The following is a 27,846-nucleotide window of genomic DNA, read 5'->3' on the forward strand; positions in this document are numbered from 1 at the left end:
ACTTATTTTTTCAAGTGGTTAAATTGGAGGAAAGACTCTGTGTGTTGTCCCCCACGTCCTTCTCACAGCGTGGTGTTTTTTATTTAACGAGGTCAAATCGCAAGCTTTAGGATGGAAAGCGTGCCTAGGAGTGGCCTGACTGGGTTCAAACTCGGGAACCTTCACTCCGGAGTCCAGCGCTGATGTCACTGTGCCACCAGCTGGCTTTTCCACCAACTACTCAGTTTAAATTTGCTGAGGAAGAGTCAGTGCTGCACTCACACAAGAAATTCTGCAGATAATGAAAATTGAGATCAACATACACAAAATGTTTGAGGAACTCAGCATGTCATGCAGGATTTATGGAGAGGGATAAACAGTTGATGTTTTAGGCCAAAAATGTTCATCAGGACTGTAAAGGAAGGGGGAGAGAGCCAGAATGAGAACGTGAGGGGATGGGAAGGAATACAGGCTGGCAGGTTTTGGGTGACACTAGATGAGGAGAAAGGAGGGTGGATGAAGTAAGAAGCTAGGAGGTGATAGGTGGAAATGATAAAGAGCTGAAGATGAAGGAATCCGATAGGAGAGGACGGTGAACCTTGGGGAAAAAGGGAGAGCGGAGGTTCACCACTGGGAGGTGATTCACAGGTAAGGAGAAGAGAAGCAGTAAGAGGGGTGTCAGAATGAAGAATGAAAAAAGAGAGAAGGGGATGAAGTGGGGAAGAACTTACCAGAAGTTAGAGAAATTGATGTTCTGGTTCATCAAGAACCAGAGGTTAGAGGTTATCCTGTCGGAGTATGAGATGTTGCTCCTCAACCTGCTTCCTGCTGTGTTCTACACATCCTCAGTCTTGCACTGAACTGTAAGCTAAAATGATATGCCTGAAGTGCTGACACATTGTAGTTTGAACATCTATTTCAGGAGTGAGAATGCTGCCACTGAGCCAAGCTGCTTCCGGAGTTCACTGCAATTCAGAGAGAGTTGGTGTTTTAACCTGACACCTGGTCCTTGAGGTCCATGCTTTTATGTGTCAGTTCATAGCCAAGATGATAATGAATGTAAAGAAGGGCATTTGTTCTTAAGCTTACCTATTAGAAAGACAGCGAGACTTCCTGAGCCTGGAATTGTGCCTGCAATCGTTTGGATTCATGTATTTCAAAATTAATATCTGTCTATACTCTGAGATCAGGATACCACAAGGGTGCTGCAGATCGAGAGCGCTCTGTGACATTTGGTCAAAAGCAACAACATAAAGGACAGCAAGGCTTCTGTGGCTTTTTCACTGAGGTTCAGGAGATTGGGGAATTGCTCCAGTTTCTCAAACAGTTTATTCCTCGATATAAGGGCCAATCCTTTGAATAGGACCGTCTCCACGGGGTACAGTGTTGGGATTTGCACTGCTAGAGATTGTTAAAACCCCAAAGCTAACCACCTGCCAATGATGGAATGAAATGATTTTATTTTTCTTCTCCAGTTTTAATGCACCCAGGTACAGCATGTCTGTTATGTGAATGACCAGCTAACGACACCATCAAATTAACAAATTTCACAACACCTGCCGGTGATAGTAAACCTGATTCTGATATTGTTATGTGGATGACAACCCTATGACTTGATCCGTGGAAAATTCAAACCCAATTTTTCACAGCAGGGTCCATGAGGACTGTAGTGTATTCTTTTAGTTTAAAGTGGAATGGTCCATCTGGAGATAAAGTCTTATGAAGATAGGTTGAGCAAGCTATGGCTTTTCTTTTGGAGCGAAGGAGGATGACAAGTAACTTCACAAAGGTTTATAAGATGGTAAGAGACATAGACAGAGTGGACAGCTAGAGACATTTTCACACGGCTAGTGTGAGAGGGGACACCGCTCAGGTGATTGAAGGAAGGGATAGAGGGGATGTCAGGGGTAAGCTTTTTATGCAGTGGTAAGTTTGTGGAATAGAGGGTGGTGGTAGAGGCAAACACATTAGGGACATTTAAGAAACTCTTAGATAGGCACATGGATGAAAGAAAACTTGGAAGGCTATGTAGGAGGGAGGGGTCAGATTGATTTAAGTAGGTTAAAAGCTCAGCACAACATTGTGGGCTGAAGGGCCTGGAATGTGCTGTAGTGTTCTATCTAAGTGGCTGACACTGTTCTCTGCCCAACTGCATGAACAATATTTTTCAGTTGCACTGTTTCTTACAAGCAGCAAGAGTGAAAAACTGGAGCCTGCAGTCCCCTTTGCCACAAACATGGAAAACGATGGAAATAATCAGTAGGTCAGGCAGAAAGGGTTGCTAACCTTTCATCCGAGTTTTGTTAGCAATGTGCTAGTTTCATAGCAGGTCAGCCTTCCATCCTGAAGGAATCTAGCAAGGGTGCTTGTAAGACATGCTCTGTGATGTAACTCCTGCATGCTGCTCTCGTCTCTGGAACAACATATTTGAAGTGTTCACTGCAGGACTTGTATAAGTCCGGAACAAAGAAGCGGAGAGGAAAAATCATGCGGACACTATCCACCCTGAGAACTGCCTTTTCCTAAAGCTCCCTTCTGGAAAGTACTATAGGCTAGTAAAACAAAAAAAATCACCCCATCTTAAAAGTTTCTTCCTCTGAAGTTGTTAATCTGATCAACTAATTTAGTTATCCCCCACCACTCCCCTTTGCCCGTTATCCTGATCGTTGCACTGCACTGTAAGCACCATGCTGTTCACATTGTAAATACACAATATTTATGAATTTATCAACATTTTATTCCATATCTGCCCCTGCATTTGTATGTTATTCTTTATTCATTTTCATTGTTGAACATTGTTTCTGTTGCACATCCAACACCTCACAGCAAATTTCTAGTACGTGTAAATGTATATGGTGAATGAAGTTGTCAGCAAGACCAAGGAGATGATTATTGGCTTCAGGAGAAGGAAAGTGGAAGCTTGTGAGCCAGTCCTCATTGCGGGATCAGAGGGAGTGAGGGTCAGAAACTTTAAATTCCTTGGCATTTTCACTTCAAAGAACCTGTCCTGGTTCTGGTGGGTTTTTCAGTGCCATCAGAAAGAAGGCATGGCAGCCCCTCTACTTCCTTCGAAATTTACAGAGATCCAACATGTTGAGAAACTTCAATAGATGTGTGGTGGAGAGTATCTTGACTGGTTGCTTCATAGCCATGCTCCCTTCTTACTGCTGCATCAGGAAGGTGGTACGGGAGCCCAGGGCCCACATGGTGAGGTTCAGAAGCAATTATTACCCTCAACCATCAAGCTCTTGAAACAAAAGGGATACCTTCATTAAATTTCACTTGCCTCGTCACTGATCTGTTACTACAACCTTTGGACTCATTTTAAAGGACTCTTATTCTCATGGTCCCAATATTTATTGCTTATTTATTTATTATTATTAGTTCCTCTTTTCCCTTTTGTATTTCCATAGTTTGTAGTCTTTTGCACATTGGTTGGTGGTCTATCTTGTTGGGCATGGTCTTTCATTGATTCTCTCTTGTTTCCTGGATTTACTGTGAATGCTGCATGAAAATGAATCTCAGGCTTATGCACGATGTACCTTTTTAAAAAAAAATTTATTCAATTTTTAAGATAGTTATATAGAATGAATAGAGTAATAGAATAATATATCAACTCTCCCCCTCCCCTTAACCCCTCCCCCCATAACATCTTAAAAAAAAGAGAAAGAAAGACTGCCTGGATATCGGAAGATCCCCACATGGTGCATGGAATTCAAAATAGCTTTAATATATGTATTTATTTCTTTCCCCAGCGGACCAATAACTTTATCTTCAGAGCACCTATATATGTAATCCTATCTTTTGTAAATAAGGGTGCCAAATTCTCAGAATTACATCATATTTATTCCTTAAATTATAAGTAATTTTTTCAAGTGGAATGCAGTTAAAAATTTCATTATTCCAGCGATCCATACTTAAGTATGAATCTGATTTCCAAGTAACTGCGATAGCCTTTTTGGCTACTGCCAATGCAATTTTTATAAATTCATTCTGATAGTTGTTCAATTTAGGTTTCGGTTTTACCCCTTCAATATCACCTAGTAAAAATAATATTGGATTATGTGGAAGTTGTGTTCCAATAATTTGTTCCAATAAAACTCTTAAATTTATCCAAAAAGGTTGAATTTTAAAACAAGACCAAGTAGAGTGTAATTTCAAGTAAATGTAATTTCTTGATTACATCGAAAACATTGATCAGATAAATCTGGGTTTAATCTATTTATTTTTTGCGGTGTAATATATAGTTGATGTAAAAAATTGTATTGTACTAATCTAAGTCAGACATTTATTGTATTTGTCATACTGTCAAGACATAGTCTTGACCAACTTGTTTCATCAATTTTAATATTCAAATCTGTTTCCCATTTTTGTCTGACTTATGAATACCTTGTTTAAGTGTCTGTTTTTGAATCAAATTATACAAGAAGTAAATTTTTTTAAATTTTTCCTTTTGAATTAAAATTTCTAATTTGTTAGGTTTCAGCATTAACATTGTTAATAACACTCTCTTCTGTTATTTTCAATTAAGGGCTTACTTAAGAGATAAACTGGGTCAAACAATGCACGATGTACCTTGATTATAAATTTACTTTATACCTTGAACTTAGAACTTGTTCCTGAAAATAGCATGAATATTCCAACTGAGAGTTATTACATCATGTTTATAAAGCATTGCATTCTGAATATTGCTGTCCTTCATAGCTGGAATTATGTGCCATGTTCAAAGCAAGATTTAGTTTTTAAAATACCTGTTTCATATGCCTTGTGGATTTCGACATCTTTTGTGGTGTTTTGTGACTTGAATAGAGGTACTGTATTTGAGGTGAGAAGTGATCAAGCAGCTAATGCCCTTTCCTTTTCTTTGCAGGTTTTATCGGCTTTCCTAATGTTGATAACAGCAGAATGAAGATAACTTTCATTCAGAAATTTCAGACAGAAAACAGGTAAGAGTACTCTTGGTACTGAATTCAGGCAATTTGAGCTCTTTCTCATTCTTTACGTGTTGTGTGTGTGTGAATTATATGTACTGTGTTGTGCACTTGGTCCAGAGAAACATTGTTTGGTTTGCTGTATACATGTCTACAGGTGAATGACAATAAACTGAACATGAATTTGAAATTCTGCATTTAAAAGATAATAGAACACTGTTTTGTGTCAGTGGGAACAGGGAATGGTAGAAGAGCAAGTTTTATGACTGCGTGCAGATCAAGAGGGATGATGGCAGGTTGCATGAGTGGCAAAGATATGGCTAATGGATTATAATGAGGAATAATGTTGATTTGTTAGTCAGAAAATTAAAGGAAGTATATATTGTATTTCTAAATGGAAATAGTTTACAGAGCCCTGAAAAGCAGATGTATCTGCAAGTAATTAAAAAGTGCACTGAATATTATTGTATTTTTGAAGAGAAGGGGGAAACAAAAGTACAGGACTTAGACTTTAGTTACACAGGACATTGATGAAACAGATTTTGCAATACCCTGAAGAGTACAGATGTCCGTACATAAAGAAGAATATGAAAGCATTGGAAGTAGTGCAGAGGAAGTTTACTAGACTGAGAGCTGGAATGATTCAATTTCCTCATCGGATGAGTTTTTTTAACTTCTGGAATTTAGAAAAGTGAGAAATAACCTGATTGAAACATAAGATCTTGAAGGATCTTGACTAACGGATGTGGAGATGACATTTCCTCCTACAGAAGCATCTCAAACCAGAGATCACTGATTAAAAATTAAGGGTCATCCAGTGTGTGGCAGAAATGAGGTGGATTTCTTTCTCCAAGAGTATCATAAATCTTGCAAAGCTCCTGAATGAGCAGTAGAAACAAAGACTTGTGTATTTTTAATATAAAGATAAACAAGTACTTGAGAGGCAAGAAAGAAATGTTATCTCACTGTACGTAAGAATATAGAATTGAGGTTAAAAAGATCAGCAAAATAGTATTATCCTGCCAAGCTTGAGGAATATACTGGCAATTTTTTTCTGTTCCTAGTGTATCTATGCAGACATACTATGAAATTAATATTAGTGGATGGGAGCACAAAATAAACAAGTTGGTACAGCATCTGTAGTTGTATTTCAAGAAGGCATAAAGGCATTTTGCCTAGAAATATACACCTGGTTGATAGCACTGATTTGACTGTGGCTGTGCTTCTGAAAGTCAGTTTCACCTACCCGAATGGAGCTACATTTCAGAAGGGTAAGGAATACCTAGTGTGATTAGATGACATGTGACTGGCGACCAGTTTCCAGACAATGGAACTCCAATTGTAGAAGGTTCCGATTCAACCTCAGCCAGGGAAGGATACATTAGCTCTGAAGTTCGGTGCATTCCGACTTCACCAGAGCCTCATGATGAAGTGAATCAGGCTGGTATTTACAAATAGATTGTATTGCTTTAATTCAATTGCTAATATGGATTAAAGGGATGGATTAGATAGAGCGTAAGAAGCTATTTCATTTCTTCTACAAACATAAATAACTGTTGCTTTTGAGAGCCAACATTGCTTGGAATTTCTGTTTTATTATGTTTTTCCACAATGCTAATTTCAATGCTTGATTGAATCATTTCTGGCTGGCACTTGTCAAAGAGCAGACTCCTGGATAATTGGAATAACAGCCCGTGACTGCTGAGCACTTTTTTGGCATTCCTACGGAAGGAAAGCAACTTTCCTCTGTGCTCTCACGTTAACTAGACACATACCTGTTCCCTTGCTGATAAATGAGACATGAGTACTAGATTGCTCGTATCCTGCTCTTGTCTTGGCCAACAATAAGCCATGTGGGATATGCGAGCATTTCTCAGTGTCAGAACACCCCACGGGAGCAATTTTTTTAATGCAAGCTGGAAGAAATTACAATTGTTCTGCCTCTGTGAGAGCTGAATATTTGATCTTTGAGACCCCAAGTCTGTAATTCTAATAGGCTACTGTTTCCTCAAAAATCGGGCAGCTTTCACTCCAGCCATCCATCTTGTGCAGCTGCTCAGAGAGTCGGTGTATCCGTGTCCTCAGATGTCTTCCCTCTGATGTGTTCGTCTCCCTGTTCTGACACTGGTACTGATGATATCAAGCTGTGCACATATGCCATTACTTCATCATCACTGGCATTCTGACAACATTTACCGCCATCGCACGCCAAGATATCAGCTAGCTTTGTGCATTTGTCATCTCGGAGCTGACATCACAAGCACTTCCTATTTCTGTTCCTTGCCATTCTGCACAGACAGCGAAGGATGGACTTCTGCCCTCTTGACGGCCAACTCTGAATTTGATCCATTCCTATCTGTCACTCTCTTGTAGACTTGTAGTGGAATATGAGTTTGTTACTTTGTACATGTTAGATCAGATAATACCCATCTCTGCTTTCCACCTTTCAATCCTTCTTGCTTCTTCTGATCCTGTTTCCTTCTTCCTTTTTGGCTCTCTCTGCCCTTTTCTTGTCAACCAGTTCATGGATGAGAATAGCAAGGAGCTCATTGATCTCGTGCCTGCTCTGTTGTAGAGCACAGCCCCCACAGTCCCCTTATTGCTTTCACTATTTCTCCGGTTCACTCTTTGGTGCGTACTGGCAAGGGAAGGAACACAAGGAGGCAAAAACAATTAAAGTTTAAAGTTCAAAGTAAATTTATTATCAACGTACATATATGTCATTGTATACTACCCACATTTTCTTGCAGGGTATCACATTAGAACAAAGAAAGACTATCAAATCGATGAACTGCACAAATGTAAATACTGACAGACAACCAATGTGTGAAAGAAAGCAAACGGTGCAAATACAACGATAGGTAACAATAATCATATGGAACGACAATCCATAATGGCTGTCCGGCTATGATTTTACAGGATAAACGAAGAAGAACAACTTACTTGATAGACATAGCCATTCCAAGCACATATAATACTGAATACAGAAATAAGTGGAAAAAAAACAGAAACATGCTGAATTAGACAAGGAAATTGAAAGACTTTGGAACATGATCACAGTATGGATTGTCTCAATTATAATATCCATAAATAGTATCATCCCAAAGTCACTACTCAATAGCATTAACTAATTAGGCATGCACAGCAGTATTTATGTAAATCCCCTGAAAGCCACAATACTAAGCACCACCAGAATAGTCCGAAAGTTCCTAGCAATTGACAAATGAGTCTGCTTGGCTATGGCTGTACCTCAGGTTTTACCAGCTTGAGCTGAGAAAAAAAAATTAAAATAATAATAATGAGACATTTTCCAGGGCCAATCTCTAATTCCACTTTGGTCATGTCCAGCTTTAAAGCCACTCTCTAATTTACTGAATCAGACAAAAATAGGGTATCAAATCAGAAACAACCAAACAAGTAATACCTTGACACACCTTCTCTACGTGGACTATCTGAAATTATATGCTCCTTCATCAGTAAAGCTAAAGCAATGAATTTAAATAGCTGAATAGAAGATATAAACATGAACTTTGGATGAGTAACAGTAAAATATTAAACATAAAGGTGCAATGGAGCTAGTAGAATATAAAACAGAGCAGCAGGATACAATACAACTGATGAAACATAGCAGTATCTGGCATACCAACAAGGTAAGAAAATAGATCATAGTGCGATGAAGGGAAAACTTTCGACAGAATTTACTTCAAGGTTTAAAAAAATCCGCCAAACAGAGTTCAAAGATAAAAATATAGCAAAGGCAATAACACTTTCACTATACCCATATTAACGTATTCTTTTGGGATAATATTTTGGGCCAAGACAGATCTGGAAAATTTCCAAAGAAAAATAAGAACTGAAATGACAAAATTTAGAAAACACTATGTACACTCAACTACACTTAGCTTAAAGCTACCTAGGATAGAAGGAAGAAGAGGAATAGCTGTCATAAAAAATTTATGCAACAGCAAGATAAAACTTCTGAGGATATATTTTCATCAATGAAAACAGGATTCAGGATCCACGCGAGCACATGCAATTCTGATAAGAAGTACACACCACTAAACTTAAATGAAATCATGACCCAGAAAAATGAAGAACTTCTCACAAAAGAAGAAAAGGTCAACAAATGGAAGAGCATGACCCTCAATGGAAGACATTCCCACAATCTGAGCAGACTAGATGTCGACACGGAAAGGTCGAAGGCCTGGCTCTGAGTTGGAGACCTCTTTCTAGAAACAGAAGGAAAAGAGGACCAGGTAGTTAGCACAAAAAAAAATCAGAAATACATAATAAAAGACCAACAAATTCAAGATGATCAATACAGAAAATGCCAAGAGAGACCAGAAACAATCCCAACACATTACAGGATCCTGCAGCAGTTTGTGTCAGTCTGAGTATTTACACAGGCACTATCAAGTAGCAAACATCATTCACCAAAATCTTGCAATTTACAATACAAACATACAGAAGCTACCATACCTTACTATAAATACAAGCCTGATTCAGCTGTAGAGACAGAGTCCTACAAATTATATTACATTCGATCTATTATTACAAATAGGACATTCCAAACACACTTAGCTTACAGAAATCAATGTGTGAAAATTGCTGAAATATTCTGGATTAAAAGAGGAAATCGAAAGACTATGGAACATGAACAGGGTATACATTGTCCCAATAGTACGAACTGCAACTGGTATCATCCCAATGTCTTTACACAATAGCATTAAACCAGTAGGCCTACCCAGCAATATTTATGTAAATCTTCAGAAAGCCACAGTACTAAACATCACTAGAATAGTCCAAAATTTCCTAGCAATCAAACTTGGCAAAGCCCATATCAGGTTATACCAGCTTCAGCTGAGAAAAAAGTAACAATAGTAATAAAAAAATGGTAAATAAATAATACTGAGAACATGACAGAAGCAGAAAGATCAATCAAATCTTCTCAATCAGAGGCTCCAACAATGGCCATTTTGCTTAAACCTCACTTTTTTAACTTAGCCCTTGCCAAATGCCAAATAACTCAAATGATTTCAAGCTCCACAGAAAATCATGACAAACTTCACTCAATTTTTACATTTGGTGATAAACTCCACAAGCGATGGATCCACATTCTCAAGTTATGCAGAAAATCCCTACGGGCCTTGGTTGCTTTTTAAATCTGGCACTAACTCCAGAAAGCACAAAGTCCTCTGCAGAAAGGTGACAGGAAGACTATTCTTTAGGACAGGTGTTGATCGAAGGCAGAGAAAGGAAGGTTAAGGAAACAGTATGGCCTTCTGGTAAAAAAAATTTAACATCCTTCTCAGATCCTTACCTTCAGGGAAGACTTTGTTAACTAAACCTTTGCCTCCAATTTCAAGTAACAGTGGTTGTTCCCAATGTTACAGGAAAACTGAGAAGTAACATCTCTCTTACAATCTATAGCCTGTTCCCTGCTTTGTCTTGGAAGCCTTTGAGATTACTTTTGGTATGTCACCAAAGACTCAAGCTCTACAGGCGTAACATGGAGAGATTATGACTGGTTGCATCACTGTAATATGGAGAGACCTCTGCACTGGATCAGAAAAAGCTGCAGAGTTGCAAACTCAGCCAGCTGCATCATGGACACTAGCCTCCCCAGCATTGAGGACATCTTCAAAGGACAAAACCTCAAAAAGGTGGCATCTGTCATGAAGGACTCCCATCACCCAGGACTTGCCCTCCTCTCATTACTACAATCCTGGAGGAGGTACAGGAGCCTGAAGGTACACACTTAATGCTTTAGCAACTGTTTCTTCCCTTCTGCCATCAGATTTGTGAATGGACAATGAATCTTTTTAACACTTCCTCACAATTTTTGCTCTTCGTTGCACTACTTACTTTATTTTTTTTTAATATACATTTCCTCTTGCAACTTATGGTATATTGTACCAAAAGTTACAATAGGTACTTATGCAATAGAGTAGTGCACTGTTCTACAGCCGCAAAAAAAAACAAATTTCACAACGTATATCAGTGATAATAAACCTGATTAAACAAAGTTGTCCCTTTAGGGCAGATGAGGAGGAACTTCTTTGGCCAGAGGGTGGTCAATATGTGGCATTCACTGTAGAGGCCAGGCCATTGGGTATATATTTAAGGTGGAGGTTGATAAATTCTTGATTATTAAAGGCATCAAAGGTTATGGGGAGAAAGCAGGAGAATGAGATTGAGGGGGGTAATAAATCAGCCTTGATGGCTGACGATGCGCCAAACAGCCTAATTCTGCTCTTATGTCTTATGAGTCTGATTCTTTCAGAAGTTGCTCTTTTGGAGAGTATAGGGATGAACTGCAGCCTGGCACAGATGGGGAAGAAATGCAGGCATGTGTGGTTCAGAGAAGGTGAAGTAAATGATAATGAAATAGTGTGCACAGTCGGGATGCTGCTGAGAGGTACTGGGAGCAATGGCAGGAGTGTCAGTACAGGAAAAGCAAGGATATGAGACCACCGAAAGGTCAGTGCTAATGAACATAAAGTGAGTTACGAGCAGTAAATAAAAATTCACGAGCAGCAGTGAATGGCCAAGTAACATGGCTGCCAGGGTGGTAGAGAGGAAGTTGAGAGACATGTTTTCAGTGACACCTTGTGGTGGAGCTCGCTATTGCACTGTGCTGGCCAACTCTGGATTTGAGGAAAGTGGAATTTTTTTTCAATTAGGACTTCCAATTAGAAATACTTGTCTTAGATTTCTCTTCAGAGATTCTGACTTAAAAAGCATGTCTCAGAAAGGTGACGCGGAAAGCGAGGTATGTAAAAAGTACTTGCTGCCGTGTGTAGGATAATTATAGAGTGAGTTTGCTGTGATCACTGTCTGTCACTGAGTGGATCCACTCCCTGCTGTTTCCCAGTCATTGTACACTACTTTGACTTGCAATAGGCTTTTTTAGACTGCAGAAGAATATCTTTCTGTCTGTTGCTTTTTTTCCTTGCTCACAGACCCAACGTGCTTTTGCAATAATGTTATGCCAGGAAATCATAGCTTCGTCACCTTTTTCTGTGTTAATTAGCCCCTCTATTTGTTTTAGGCTGCATCCATGCGCCCTGACACTTTAAGGTCAACCTCTTTCATATGTGACGCAGTTTGGCTTTGTAAGACTTCAAATTGTTCTCCCTGCTTCCATCACTCCACATCACCACTTACTCTTGGCCACACTGCATCAGAATACGTGCATCCCAGATCTAACTCTACAGCTACCCGAGGACCAATCAATAAACAACTCCTTGGGAAAACATTATTCTTGACTCGAGTGATGGCAATGCTACTCATCTGTCTTCTGGCACAAAGTAAATTTTATTATTACAACCCAGAGATTCATTTTCTTGTGGGCATACTCAGCAAGTCTATAGAATAGTAACTATAACAGGATCAATGAAAGATCAACCAGAGTGCAGAGGACAGAAAACTGTGCAAATGCAAATATAAACATGAGATAAAGAGTCCTTGAAAAATGCAAAGTTTAGTGCCGTTATTCCCTTTTGTTCAGGAGCCTGATGGTTGAAGGACCGTAACTGCTCTTGAACCTGGTGGTGCGAGTCCTGAGGCTCTTGTTCCTTCTACCTAATGACAGCAGTGAGAAGAGGCTATGGCGTGGGTGGTAGGTTGCTAGGTTATGGTGCATTGTTGGGTAAAATCCAAACAATGATGTGCAACAAAAGGACCCTACGCTGTGATTCCAAGTCCAAATTTGAAGAAGTAACGAAGTTGCATTTTTAAGGCGCGGAATTTGCCAAACTATTGTTCTTTGAAACTATTGAGTGTGTATGATCTGGAAAAATGCTTCAGGGCAACTTTAGCAATTCCACTTTTCCAGTGGGAAATACCGGTCAAAGAATCAGTGATGCAGTCAGACAGTTCCATATACTTCAGTTCTGTTTTAGGTTTAGTACTCAGAGCAAACGATCGTCTGCCACAGGCTTCAGCTCTTGTCTGTGCATAATCCAGCAGTTTGATGCTCTGCCCTGCAGGAGAGCAAACAAGACCTCAGAGCAAATGGCTGGAAGCTAAGATTTCTCGATCGTTCCTCCTCCCTCCCCTCCAAAGTATCCCAAGGGCATCTGTGGTGAACACTATCACATTCCTTTATATTCCTGCAGACTGAGTATAGATCAGAGATCAGTATAGCTAGCAGTACATAAAATATGAAACATTCCCTTTTCAAAATGCTACTAAACTATGCTGGCATTGATATGCCACAATTAAAATCTGCATTAACTTCACTTGAGATAGGCCCCTGTTTTGTCCCGTTGTCTGCAAGTTCAAGTTTATCACAGACATTTACGGCATCTGGCTTCAGGGATCCAATATTTTCATCAAAGCCATCCATACTGCCCAGTGCTTAATTTTGCCGCTACAAACGATAAGCAGCAAATCCATAGAAAGTACACGGCTCTCTGTTATCACTCCTTGTTAAGTTGCCAACTGCAGCTTGTTCCTCTGCTGCTTGTGACGTTGGTAGTGATTTAAATACAGGGTAGATGCATGAAGCTTCCTGCATTTCTTAGCATTCGTTTCCCTGTGCACAGCAGGGATGCTGTGTGTTGATGAAAACATTCTCCATGCTTGTCTGATTTGCTGTCACGACATTCACCTTTGTATTAACCAGATACAGTTTTAATTTCCTCCCCTCATTATATATATTGCAGGGTTAACGAATTTTGTATGTGCTATATAATGGAGTCTGTAAGTGACATTCAGAAGGCACGCTAATAAAGGAGTAACATCAGCGGTCAAGAGTTTTGGTCTAATAATCTGAAATTCAGTTCCCGTCATTGCCAGATTATGACTCCAAGGACAGGGATATGCAGCAAATTTAATGATATCTGGGAGAGGAAACTACAGGTCTGTATTTACGATATTCTTTAGAAGACCTACACCTAAGGGATATTGTTTGAAAGGTTTTTTCAAGTCAGGATTGGGGGAAGTACGTACGTTCCCAGCGTTGTCTCAGCAGCGGATACAGACAGGTACTGCTGTAGATTCCAAACTCATCTTTTTCCCATTAGAGTTTCAAAGATAGCTTCAGCCGTACTAGTTCCTGTCACGATTGTGATATCTTAACTCTGACACTTGAGCAGAAATTGGGACACCAACCATTAGGGAATACGGCAGAAATGTATTTCACTGGATCCCGTACAGCCAATCAGGACCGGCAGGATTGAACGCTTAACAGATACTATTACATCACAAGGTGTGAACAGCTGAGATCAGAGGTCATATTCTCATCTCTTCGAAGAAAAATAATAATTACCAAATCTCTCCATGCAAAATACACAAGATACGGTCTTTAACACGGGAGATTCTGCTCAGGCTGCAAATCAGATTAACACACACAAAATGCTGAAGAAACTCAGCAGATCAGGCAGCATCTGTGGAAAGGAGCAGAGTGGACCTGATGAGGTGTCTCGGCCCAGAACATTGACACTTCCTTGCTTTCCATAAATGCTGCCTGAACTGCTGAGTTGCTCCAGCATTTTGTGTACATTACACTGCAAATACAGTCTGCTACTCAGTTGCACATTATCCTAGTCAGACTTTTATCTTTCAAACGTAAAATTTGAGAAAGTGCGTTTCCTCCATTTCTTTCCCATAGAAGGCAGCCAGTCTGATTGGATGCTCAGAAAGCAGTTTATTGCACAGTAAGTTCCCATAAACAGAAATAGCGAAATGTTTTTTTCCCCCAGTAACGCTGATTAAGGGATAAATATTGGATGGGATAAATTTCTCAACACTTTTTGGGAATAATGCAATGGAGTCACTTACTTTTCCCTGAGGAAGTAAATGGGCAGTAGAAATAAAACATTCTGTGAGTTTGTTTTAACATTTTGTTTGAATGGAAGTCATTGCAGCACCTCCTCAGCAGTGTGCTAGAATGTTTGTTCAATTATTTCATGATCCAGCAGAGTACACACTCTTTCAGCCCAATTACACCCATGTGACCAATTATCGTACTAACCCCAAACAAGAGAAAATCTGCAGATGCTGGAAATCCAAACAGCACTTGGAAATCCCGCATCAGTCCTGATGAAGGGTCTCGGCCTGAAGCGCTCTCTCGTTACTCTTTTCCACAGATGCTGCCTGGCCTGCTGAGTTCTTCCAGCACTTTGTGTGTGTTGCTTGAATGTACTAACCTGTAAGTTTTTTGGAATGTGGGAGGAAAATGGCATCTGTACTCCAGGGTACTCCTTTCACTTTAGGAATGGAGATATGTTTATGAAATAGAGTAACACGACTGTCGCCTGGGGATTGTCAGGGACTAGCGCTGGGACTGACAGTAAACGAACCACTAGTGGTGCACCACTTAGTGGTGAAAAAGTGGGCAGTGATGCACCATCAATGACTCTCTGAGACGTGAAGGCGAGATATCGGCTTTTATTGACTGGAAGAAAGAACAAGCAGTAGTTGACCACCATACTACATCCTGGAGACTGAGAGGCCAGGCTCAGTCCTCAATCGCCTTTATACCAGGGTCTGTGGGAGGAGCCACAGGAGCAGTCAGCAGGGGACGTGTCCAGACAGGTATATGTAGTTCACCACAGGCAGGCACAGAGAAACCCACCAACACCACAGGCTGCGATGGCTGCAGGTGTTTCTCACGGGAGCTGTCCCCTTACCACTGAGATCACCCGAGCAGTTATGAGAAGGAAGAGATGCATGAAATGGTCATTATAAGTAAACACATTCATAATGCATGTACACTATTCATCCCCCTTCCCCCTTGGAGGTTTTCATGTTTTATTGTTTTCCAACACTGGAATCACAGTGGATTTAATTGGGCTTTTTTAACACTGATCAAAATAATAGACACTTTTGTGTCAAATTGTTTCAAATTTATTACAATTTTTTAACAGAAAATAATTGTTTACATAATCACTCACTCCCTCAAGTCAGTATTTAGTGGATGCACCTTTGGCAGCAATTACAGTCTTGAATCTGTGGATAGATAGGTCTCTATCAGCGTTGCACATCTGAACACTGCAATTTCCCCCCATTCTTCTTTACAAAACTGCTCAAGCTCTGTCACGTTGCATGGGGATTGTGACTGAACAGCCCTTGTCAAGTCTAGGCACAAATTCTCAATTGGATTAAGGTCTGACTTGGCCACTCCAGGACATTAACTTTACTGTTTTTAAGCCATTCCTGTGTAGCTTTGGCTTTATGCGTGGGGTCATTGTCTTGCTGGAAAACAAATCGTCTCCCAAGTTGCAGTTTTCTTGAAGACTGCATCAGGTTTTCCTCCAGGATTTCCCTGTATTTTGCTACATTCATTTTACTCTCTACCTCCAAAAGCCTTCCAGGGCCTGCTGCAGTGAAACATCCTCACAGCATGATGTAGCTACCACCGTGCTTCATGGTAGAGATGGTATGTTTTTGATGATCTGTGGTGTTTGGCTTACACCAAACATAGTGTTTAGTCTGATGGCAAAAAGTCTCAGTTTTAGTTTCATCAGACCTTAGAACCTTCTTCCAACTGAATTCAGAGTCTTCCACCTGCCTTCTGGCAAACTCCAGCTGAGATTTCATGTGAGTTTTTCCAACAGTGGCTTTCTCTTTGCCATTGTCCCATTAAGCTGTGACTGGTGAAGCACCCGGGCAACAGTTGTTATCTGCACAGTCTCTCCCATCTCAGACGCTGAAGTTTGTAACTCTTCCAGGGTTGTCATAGGTCTCTTGGTGGGCTCACTCACTAGTCCCCTCTTACATAGTCATTCAATTTTTGAGGATGGCTTGCTCTAGGCAAATTTAGAACTGTGTCATATTTGCTCAATTTCTTGATGATTGACTTAACTGTACTCCAAGGAATATTCAATGACTTGGAAACTTTCTTGTATCCATCTCTTGATTTGTGCTTTTCAATAACTTTTTCACACCAACAGTTGGTCCTTCCAGATACAGGTGTATTTTTACTACAGTCAATTGAAAAAGCTGACTGCACACAGGTCTCTAAAAACAGATCCCTATTTAACTAATTATGTTTCTTCTAAAACCAATTGCTTGAACCAGTGATGATTTGGTGTGTCATATTAAAGGGAGTGAATACTCATGTAATCATTTACGTATTTTGTTTTATAATTGTAATTAATTTAGATCACTTTGTAGGGATCTGTTTTCACTTTGACATAAAAGAGGTTTCTTCTGTTGATCAGTGTCAACAGTCTGTGGCACAATATCCCTTCATGCAAGTAAATGCACAACAAATAGTAGCTAACAATTAGGCTTACATGGCAATATTCATGTGAATCTCCAGAAAGCCACCATACTAAACACCATGAGAATAGTCCAAAAGTTCCTAGCAATTGAGAAGTGAGTGCTCTTGGGTGTGTCCATTCCGCAGCTTGAGCTGAGAAAAAATAAGCATGCAACAATAATATTATTAAGAGGAAAATAAATAATACTGAGTCCTAGAAAGTGAGTCCATAGGTTGTAGAATCAGTCAGTGTTGAGGCAAATGAAGTTATCTGTGCTGATTCAGGAGCTTAATGGTTGAAGGATGATAACGGTTCCTGAACTTGGTGGTGAGTCACCGAATGCTCCAGCACCTCCTTCCCAGCAAGAAGAGGGTGTGGCAGCAAGTTCCGGGTATTAACCTCTCTCAAAGAAACATTCCTCAAATTCCCCTTTAAAACTACTGCAATAGTCTTATTCCTGTATGAAGCAAATGATTTATGTTACAAACTGTATTAGAGTATATCTATTTCTGTAGTATAGTCTGCATCAAGGACAGGTCATCCCCCATATGTGATAAATTCATCCCTTGGGATGAATTGGCAGTGAATGGAGTGTATTTCAAGAGGGGTCCAGATGCTGTGTTCTGCAGTTCTGCACTCCTCAAGCTGGATCCCACAAGTTGGGTGATAAATGACAGAGACCTTAAGAATAAAGGGCATTGCTGACATAGTTGAGTGAGGGAGCTGCAAGTACATTTATTATGATTGTGAAGTGAAAAGACCTTGTGCCATAATGATGCACTTATTGCAACCTCACTGCAAACAATAAACAGCTACTTGGGAGTAAATATGGCACCTCCAATTGATGTAATCCTGCTGTCAACTGAGCAATAGTTGAGGAGTCTGAGGCAGTCACAGTCTTATGTAAGAAAGGCAGCAATCTTTTTCACTGACAAAATTCCGGGACCAATGTCTTTGACATTTGAGTGTAAATGCCATGGAAGAACTTGCCTGCCCTATGAATGACACTCAATAAAATATGTGAGAGGCTGGAGCTCATTGTGACTGAATTAAACCAGGGCAGCTGATAAGACCAGAGCTCATACAGGTGTTAATCTCTTTTTTTGAGAATGCACCCCATAGATTTACAGGCTGCAGTTGATGAGAAGCAGAACCTCTCAGCAGGGTGGGCAGGCTTCAGAGAAGATTTTGTTGCTCATTTTTGAGACCGTTCAGGAGAAAATCAATATAATTTAAGGATGGCAATTTTTCACCAGAATGCTGTAATTGCAACTGTTTTAACCAAAATAAACTTTATTCATAGAAAAAAATATTTACAATAAACCAAGCAATTCTTTCTTATATTCATGGACAATGTGCTAGGCAGTGTTCAGTTACATGTCCTAAAACCAATAACACTCCCACCACTTACACAGCTCCCTGGGTTGGTACACGATTACAATAATTGTGGGATTTCTTCACCTAACCTTTGACCTTCCCTGTTCAGTTGAGGACAGGCCTCAAACTGGGGCTCTCCCCCACTGAGTCTATGGGCCTGACTCTCAGCATGTACTGCTTGTGGTGAACTACATATACCTGTCTGGACATGTTGACTGCTCCTGTGGCTCCTCCCACAGACCCTGGTATAAAGGCGATTGGAGCCACAGACCCTTCCTCAGTCTCCAGGATGTCGTGTGATGGTCACTTGCTGCTTGTACTTTCTTCCAGCCACTAAAAGCCTTCCTTAACCCACGTCTCAAAGTTATTGATGGTGCATCAATCCTGCAGCCTGTAATGCGCCATTTGGCGGCATTCCTCTATCTCCGGGTTCGCTTCATCTCAAACAGATAAACTGAATAATGACTTTGCATCTCATGGTCACCATCACATGTCTTTCAGTACATTCTGATACATTTCACAGTCACTTGGGTACTTTTGATGTGTGGCCGCCGTTAAAATGGAGGAAACACAGCTGCTACAAAGGAGAAAAGCAAGCTTCCACAAATGACATGATGATAATGGGTGTTTTAAAATCAGCTAAATCAGGAAAGCAAATTTTGACGGCAATGTCTTTGCAAAGGATTAAAAGGATGTACATATCAATGAGTTGTTTATTTGCAAACCAAGGCATGTGTTGAGTATTTATTCTTGCTACAGATTGTGTGTTCCAATCATTGTAAAATTGTTACAAAGCAATTACACCACGTGACTCTAATGGCAGCATGGTAGCATTGTGGTTAGCATAAACAGCCAGTGAAACAGCATTAGAGAGCCAGCGAACACCCACCGGGGTTCGATTCCCACCGTTATCAGTGAGGAGCTTGTACGTTCTCCCTGTGACTGCATGGGTTTCCTCCGAAGAGCTCTGGTTTCCTCCCACATCCCAATGACGCATGGCTTAGGGTCAGTGAGTTGCGGGCATACTATGTTGCCGCCAGAAGTGTAGCGACCCTCGTGGACAATCCTCGCTGATTTGATTTGATGCAAATTACGCATTACTATCTCTTCTTTCAGTTAGTCCTGACGAAGGGTCTCGGCCCGAAACGTCAACTGTACTTCTTCCTATAGATGTTGCCTAGCCTGCTGTGTTCCACCAGCATCTTGTTTGTGTTACTTGAATTTCCAGCATCTGCAGATTTCCTCGTGTTTTCACTGTATGTGTTGAGTGTTAATGCACATGTGACAAATAATGCTAATCTTTAAATGTTTATCTAACAAGATTATATAATTTCCATTCACACGGATACATGCAGATTTACATAATATGATGAGATGTGTAATTATATGGAAAACTTTTGTATTGTAACTCTATTGCATTTTGATTTTAATTTTAATTAAGGCAGATTCCTTTTCCTGCTGATGGGCTGTATTTCCAACTTCTCTGCAGCCTCTGTCAATGGTACTTGGTGAAATTGAACAATGAATTAGCAGCTGGAACTTGGCTTAACTCTCAGGAAGAACACAGCCAGTGACACTTACATCAGTAAAACATGTCATCTGTGGGGTCAAAAGGGGGATTTGTCCATGAGATCACTGCACTCCGCCACCATTGCCAGGAGTAATTTGCAGCTCCTGCCTGCGGTTAGCGTTAGCCACCAGCTGGAATACCTTTCCCCATGCCTTTGTGCTTGAATTTTGAGCTCAGCGGTTCTGGAGAGCCGAGTTGAAAGAGAACAATAGAGCCAGGACCAAAACAAGGGCGGCAGTCAAATTTATCATCACCTGCGCAAAGGTGATGAGGCGCAGGTGCTATGAAAAGCTAGCTTGCAGCAGCATTCGTGGCCACCCAGGCGCACAGAGCATAAATTATACATACATTTTACAGGACATAAAATGACACGAGTGGCAAAAAATACAATTAAGAACAAATCTATGAGAGTGCAAGTGGTGGTCTGCAGTGTTCTGTTTCAGTGGTAATGCGAAGGTCAGTTCAGGAGCTTAATTGTTGTGGGAAAGTAGCTGTTCCTAATCCAGGTGATGTGGTACTTCAGGCATCTGTACTTCCTGCCCAACAGTAGCAGTGAGAAGAGGGCATGAGGTATAGTGCGGATTTGGCTAATAGATGCCACCTTCGTGAGAGTTCCTCATGTAAATGTTATCAAAGATGAGAGAGCCAGTGGTGGACCAGGCTGTGTGAGACAGCTCTCAGTAGCCTCTTGCGTTGGAATTTCCATACCAGGCCATGAGGCATCAAGTTAAGATACTTCCTACAGTGCATCGGTTTAAACATAGAAACATAGAAAACCTGCAGCACTATACAGGCCCTTCGGCCCACGATGCTGTGCCGAACATGTACTTACTTTAGCAATTACCTAGGGTTACCCATAGGCCTCTGTTTTTCGAAACTCTACGTACCTGTGATAGAATCTCTCAAAAGACCCTATTGTATCTGCATCCACCACCGTCGCCAGCACTCACCACTCTCTGCATAAAAAACTTAGCCCTGACATCTCCTCTGTACTACTTCCAAGCGTGTTAAAACTGTGCCCTCTCGTGTTAGCTATTTCAGCCTTGAGAAAAAGCCTCTGACTATCCACATGATCAATGCCACTCATCATCTTATACACATCTATCAGGTCACCTCTCATCCTCCATCACTCCAAAAAGGCCAAGTTCACTCAACCTTTTCTCATCAGGCATGCTCCCCAATCCAGGCAACATCCTTGTAAATCTCCTCTGCATCCTTTCTATAGTTCCTACATCCTTCCTGTAGTGAAGTGACCAGAACTGAGCACAGTACTCTAAGTGGGGTCTGACCAGGGTCCTACATAGCTGTAATATTACCTCTCAGCTCTTGAACTCAATCCCACGGTTAATGAAGGCCAATACACCGTATGCCTTCCTAACCACACAGTCAACCTGCGCAGCAGCTTTGAGAGTCCTATGGACTCGGACCCCAAGATCCCTCTGATCCTCCACACTGCCAGGAGTCTTACCATTGACACTATATTCTGCCATCATATTTGACCTACCAAAATGAACCACCTCACATATATCTGGGTTGAACTCCATCTTCCACTTCTCAACCCAGTTTTGTATCCTACTGATGTCCCACTGTAATCTCTGACAGCCCTCCACACTATCCACAACAAACCCAACCTTTGTTTACTAACCCATCCCTCCACTTTCTCATCAAGGTCATTTTTAAAAAATCACTGAGAACAGATCCCTGGTCACCGACGTCCGTGCAGAATATGATCCACCTACAACCACTCTTTGCCTATTGTGGGCAAGCCAATTCTAGATCTACAAAGCAAGGGCCCCTTGGATCCCATGCCTCCTCAATTTCACAATAAGCCTTGCATGGGGTACCTTATCAAATGCCTTGCTGAAATCCATATACAGACAGACAGACAGACATACTTTATTGATCCCAAGGGAAATTGGGTTTCATTACAGCCGCACCAAGAATAGTGAAGAAGTATAGCAATATAAAACCATAAATAATTAAATAATAATAAGTTGCTCATGCCAAATGGAAATAAGTCCAGGACCAGCCTTTTGGCTCAGGTGTCTGACACTCCGAGGGAGGAGTTGTAAAGTTTGATAGCCTTAGGTAGGAATGACTTCCTATGCCACTCACTGTTACATCTCGGTGGAATGCGTCTCTGGCTGAATGTACTCCTGTGCCTAGCCATTACATTATGGAGTGGATGGGAATCATTGTCCAAGATGGCATGCAACTTGGACAGCATCCTCTTTTCAGACACCACCGTCAGAGAGTCCAGTTCCACCCCTATAACATCACTGGCCTTACGAATGAGTTTGTTGATTCTGTTGGTGTCTGCTTCCCTCAGCCTGCTGCCCCAGCACACAACAGCAAACATGATAGCACTGGCCACCATAGACTCGTAGAACATCCTCAGCATCGTCCGGCAGATGTCCACTACATCTGCTGCTCTACCTTCATCAATGTGTTTAGTCACATCCTCAAAAAATTCAATCAGGTTTGTAAGGCACAACCTGCCTTTCACAAAGCCATGCTGACTATCCCTAATCATACTATGCCTCTCCAAATGTTCATAAATCCTGCCTCTCAGGATCTTCTCCATCAACTTACCAACCACTGAAGTAAGACTCACTGGTCTATAATTTCCTCTGCTATCTCTACTCTTGATTAAGGGAACAGCATCTGCAACCGTCCAATCCTCCGGAACCTCTCCCGTCCTCATTGATGGTGTAAAGATCATCACCAGAGGCTCAGCGATATCCTTCCTCACCTCCCACAGTAGCCTGAGGTACATCTCATCCGGTCCCAGTGTCTTATCCAACTTGATGCTTTCCAAAAGCTCCAGCACATCCTCTTTATTAATGTCTATGTGCTCAAGCTTTTCAGTCCGCTGTAAGTCATCCCTACAATCGCCAAGGTCCTTTTCCATAGTGAATACTGAAGCAAAGTACTCATTGAATACCTCCGCTACCTCCTCTGGTTTGTTAGGATATTTGGTGACATGGCAAATTTCCCTAAGCTTGTAAGAAATCAAAAGAGCTGGTATGCTTTCTTCATTTTACATCTTTATGCAGCTCATCCATGATGCTAAGACCCAGGAGTGTTTGAAGCTCATTCTGTAGGGCTCAGAACAGCAGAAACAGTAGCCCTCAGGTATGGAGTCCCTGTCACTAGTTTTGCATTTGCCTGCCTTGAATAATTGTAAAACCTTGTAGGACTCCATAAGAGAGATTGAATAAATGCTAAGGACAAAAACCAAACTGAATTGCTGAGGAAAAACAGAGGAATTAATAGTTTAGGCGTGGGCCCTTCATCCATAGTTGCGGCAGAGTGTTTCTCATGTGCCCTGCTTTTATTTCAGCCTCACGGCATCTGCTGTTTTATTGCTTTTTCTTTCATTTGTACCCAACTGCAAACTGGATTAAATTCAGATTTTTTTTCTCTCTGTTTCCTTATTACTGTGTTGGAGTTTGTTCAAATGTGCTTCATAAAAATGCCTGTGACAGTGATAAAAATTGTGATATGTGACCACACATGGAGTTTCATTTACCCCTTTTGGGCAATTCACATACATGCAAACTTCACCAATTATTTCTTGGGTTTTATATAACTGGTTTTAAAAATTGAGAAGGCAGATGCATGAATACATAGACCTTATTGAGTTGAGGACATCCCGAAGTGAATAGACACTGAACCCCTGAACACTACCTCACTCCTTTTTTATTTCTATTTTTTGACTACTTATTTAACTATTACATATATAAATATATATATATATATACACTCATATACTTACGGTAATTCGCCGTATTTTTCTCTCTATTTCTGTGTATTACATTGTACTGCTGCTGCAGAGTTTAAAAAAAAATCATGACATATGCCTGTTAAATCTCATTCTGTCTCTGAACTGGAATGTGGGTTATTGATGTTTATGAGGGGGTAGAAATTTATATCCTGTTCCACGGACTGAACCTGCTTTCTATTGGGTGTGTATACTCAGTGGCCACTTTATTAGGTACAACCAGCTCATTAATGCAAATACCTAACCAGCCAATCATGTGGCAGCAACGCAATGTGTAAAAGCATGCCACGTTCAGTAACCTGCTGGCTTGATGCTGACAGAAGTCTGTCTCAGCCATTCAGATCTTCGGTGCAAACCTGAACCAAAGGTAATACAAGATCTGGGGCATGGTGGTCCTGTGGAAATCCAAACTGGCCGTGACTGCGCAGATTATCGGTGATTAACTAGTGATTGAAAGAATTGTCAATATCATTTGCTTCTGATGTGCAGAATCCACACTGCAGCTTTGCCAGGTCAGCGTGTCATTTTCAGGTGTATCACTCAGTGTTTCCACGTTCTTCGTTGAAGTGGGCTTGATGCCCTGACTTGGTGGCGTTTGTCGAATGAACGGCTGTTATACTGCAGGAACTAGAGCCAGAATCTAGACGTCAGTACATCTTGCGCACTCTCCCATTATAATCACGGTATGCATGTGGCACCTTTTTGCAGATTGATGTCTGTGACCTTTCTCCTTAGAAAATCGGAACATTTATTAAAACTCAATATGCATGATAATGTAAAGAGACCTGAAGGGTCCACAGCAAGTCATAAATATCCACTGCACCTCTGTACAGGTCTAAGATAGTACTGAATATCGGTAGCTCGGGTTGAGGCATTTGATAGTGTTCCTTCCTGTAGCCAATATCAGGACTGAGGCAAGCAAACAGGGGGTATATAAATGCATGCATTCCCAGAGAGAAACACCAACAACTGTGTGCTGAGGATGTCATCCTGACTGGTCATGCTAGCTAATTCCCAGTGTGGTGAACTAAATATACCTGTCTGGACATGCCCCCCCACCCCGCTGACTGCTCCTGTGGCTCCTCCCACAGACCCCTGTATAAAGGCGATTGGAGGCACTGCTCCTCCCTCAGTCTCCAGGATGTTGTGTGGTGGCCGCTTGCTGCTGACGGTGCTTTCTTCCAGCCAATAAAAGCCTACCTTGACTCATGTCTCCGAGAGTTATTGATGGTGCATCAGCCAGGCTTGGCAAACACCACAAAATTGAATAGTACAGGTCTACTTCAGAGAGCTATAATGTAGTTGGATCGTTTTCCCTCTTTCAACTTCACACATATATTCATTTATATAACACATGTACATGGAAGCTTGCTGTAAAATGCACCTTTTGCATTAACAGCTAACACAACTTATGGGTATTCTATCAGCAGCCCACAAGTGCCAACATAGCATGCCCAGGTCGTACCATACAAGTATTGTGTGACATTCTCTTTGCAGCAAATGCAGTCAAATATTTAAAGGAGTGCAGAGAGGGCAGGCAAGTCGAAAATGAGCTCAGAGTGTCTGAACTACAAGAGGCTTGGTTTACTGTCAGTTTCAGAGGAGGAATGACTCAATTGTCCAAACCAAGACATCTCAGGAAGATGGTTTTATACATATTGTCCTTAGGAACAGAATGTATTAAGAAATTTTAAAAGGCATTGATTAGATACTTGAGAAGGAAGAAATTGAAGGATATTGGCATTTGGGGATCATGCGTGTGAATTGCTGAATTGTTTAAAGCAATTAAAATTATATAACCATATAACAATTACAGCACGGAAACAGACCATCTCGGCCCTTCTAGTCCATGCCGAACGCTTACTCTCACCTAGTCCCACCGACGTGCACTCAGCCCGTAACCCTCCATTCCTTTCCTCTCCATATACCTATCCAATTTTACTTTAAATGACAATATTGAACCTTAACTTCCAGGTTCTCTTTCTGCTCTGCTTAATTCAGCAATTGCATGTGCTGAAACATGCATCCCTCTCTTTCTTTTAATTTTGTATGTATTTATATCAGAAAGATAGATCATGGGCACAAATACCTCATTTTATATCAGACAGATGGGTTACTGGATGGCTTTGTTGATGGGTTAATCAGGTTGCAGAGTGAAGTAATGGGAGCATGGTAACATATAGGTTAGCACAACACTTTACAGAGCCAGCTGTAAGATTAGGGTTCAATTCCTGCTTCTGTCTGTCAGGTGTTTGCATGTTTTCCCCAAAAAAGTGCTGCTTCCTCCCACATTCCAAAGTCTGCAAGTTGAGGTCAGTAAGTTGTGAGCATGCTCTATTGGCACTGGAAGCATGGTGACGCTTGTGGGCTGCCTCCAGCATGCCCGCGGTACAACCGACACTGTCACTGGACGTTCCAATATTCTGACGTACGTGTGACAAATAAAAGGGCATCATAAATGAGAGAGTAAATGCATGAGATTCAGACAGGAAGCTTAGAAATCTCTGCGGTGTAAGCCTTTGTGACAGTTTCCAGCTGGTTGATAGTAGATGGGGTGAATGTGTAACAATCCAGAGTAGAACAGTCAGGAAGGATCAATTCCTGAACTCTTGGATCAAGGTTGCTCTGACCTCACATCTCACACACTGGTAGAATGCCCTATTAGTGGTTTTGAGGTTTGTGGTTTGTATATGGAGAGTGGCTTACATGGCCTGTGGAACTACTCCTGTTCTTTTTTCTGGCTGTTGTGCAGACTTTTCCACCCCCAAAGGTGGCAACAACTCCTTACTCTTTCTGGCTTTTCCATAACTCACCCATTCACAGTGAAACTTGAAGTACTGAATAAATCAGACTGGCTTCAAGGAAGGTTGGAATGTTCTTCCATTAACTTTAGTTCTTGTGGTAAATAAGCTCTTCTTGGGCTTCCAGCTGGTTACAGGAATCTAACTTAAGCCACATTTCAGTGACAAACCTTGCCATCGTCATCAGGGACGATGCCATGCATCACCCCGATGAAGACCTGTACCCAACTGGAAGGCCAAGAAGAGTTTATTTGTCATATATGCTGGGAATGCACATGGTCCTTCCTTTAGTTCTGTGGACTTGATACAAAAATTCTAAAATTCTTCAGCATAATTCTGTGTCATAAGCAAAATGGTCACGGGTTATTGCATATTTCAATTTTCCTCTTCATATAATTTGCCTTTGTGTCTTATAAATAAAAGTTTATCATTTCTGTGTAAACATAATGATAAAGCGTGTCAGCCTTTGATTTGCTAACGGTGATACTTTTCATAAAATGGATTAAATCCAGGCTTGGCTTGCTGATTCAGATGCATTTCTAAAGTCTGCATGACTTTTTTTGAACAGTAACATTTTGAAGTCGATTTCCAGCTCCTTCAACCGAGATTCATTCTTCAATTGAAAGCTCTCCAGCACGTTCCATCACCCTCCTCATTTCCTGGTGTTTGGTATCTCATGTACAAATCTGACTCCCAACAACGCCCATGCTGAAATATCAATTGCAAATATTCAACATGGGCCAAAACCAATATTATATTACTTTAAGGCAGGGGTTCCCAACCTGGTGGGCCCCTCAGTTAATGGTAGTGGTCCATGGCATAAAGAAGGCTGGGAACCCCTGTTTTAATGTGATACTGCAGATAGAGGAAGTCTGAACTTAATTATTTGAGTCATCTCTTCAAATGACTTAGTTTCCACACTCAAAAATGTACCCACAAGTTTTGATGGATAGCTTCTGCCTGATTATAAACAGAATACACTCACAGCACATAAAGAAACTAGTATGTCTCAGATGTCCCAATATTAAGACTTGAGCCCAAAGCAAAAATGCACATCAGAGAAAATTGAGTCTTTTTTTGAACAATGAGTTGCCATTCTGGATGTGAATGTAAAATGCTGCAATGTTGTTATTAATATGTACAGTACTGCACCATTAAGTACTCATGGTCGTCAGTACAGCGATCAGCAGAT

The 27,846-nt window shown here is 41.0% G+C and overlaps 1 protein-coding gene across 3 annotated transcripts in view; it reads left to right on the forward strand.

The window, feature by feature from the left end:
• Positions 1-27,846, forward strand: part of tenm3 (teneurin transmembrane protein 3) — a 1,636,378-nt gene that overhangs the window by 955,030 nt on the left and 653,502 nt on the right. For all 3 annotated transcript variants that reach the window (XM_059974311.1, XM_059974313.1, XM_059974312.1), the window contains one exon: positions 4,850-4,925. The gene's annotated coding sequence lies outside the window, so the exon portion shown is untranslated. The remainder of the gene's footprint in view (positions 1-4,849; positions 4,926-27,846) is intronic.

The sequence above is a fragment of the Hypanus sabinus genome, chromosome 7 (assembly GCF_030144855.1).
Source record: "Hypanus sabinus isolate sHypSab1 chromosome 7, sHypSab1.hap1, whole genome shotgun sequence".
Taxonomy (NCBI): Eukaryota; Metazoa; Chordata; class Chondrichthyes; order Myliobatiformes; family Dasyatidae; genus Hypanus; species Hypanus sabinus.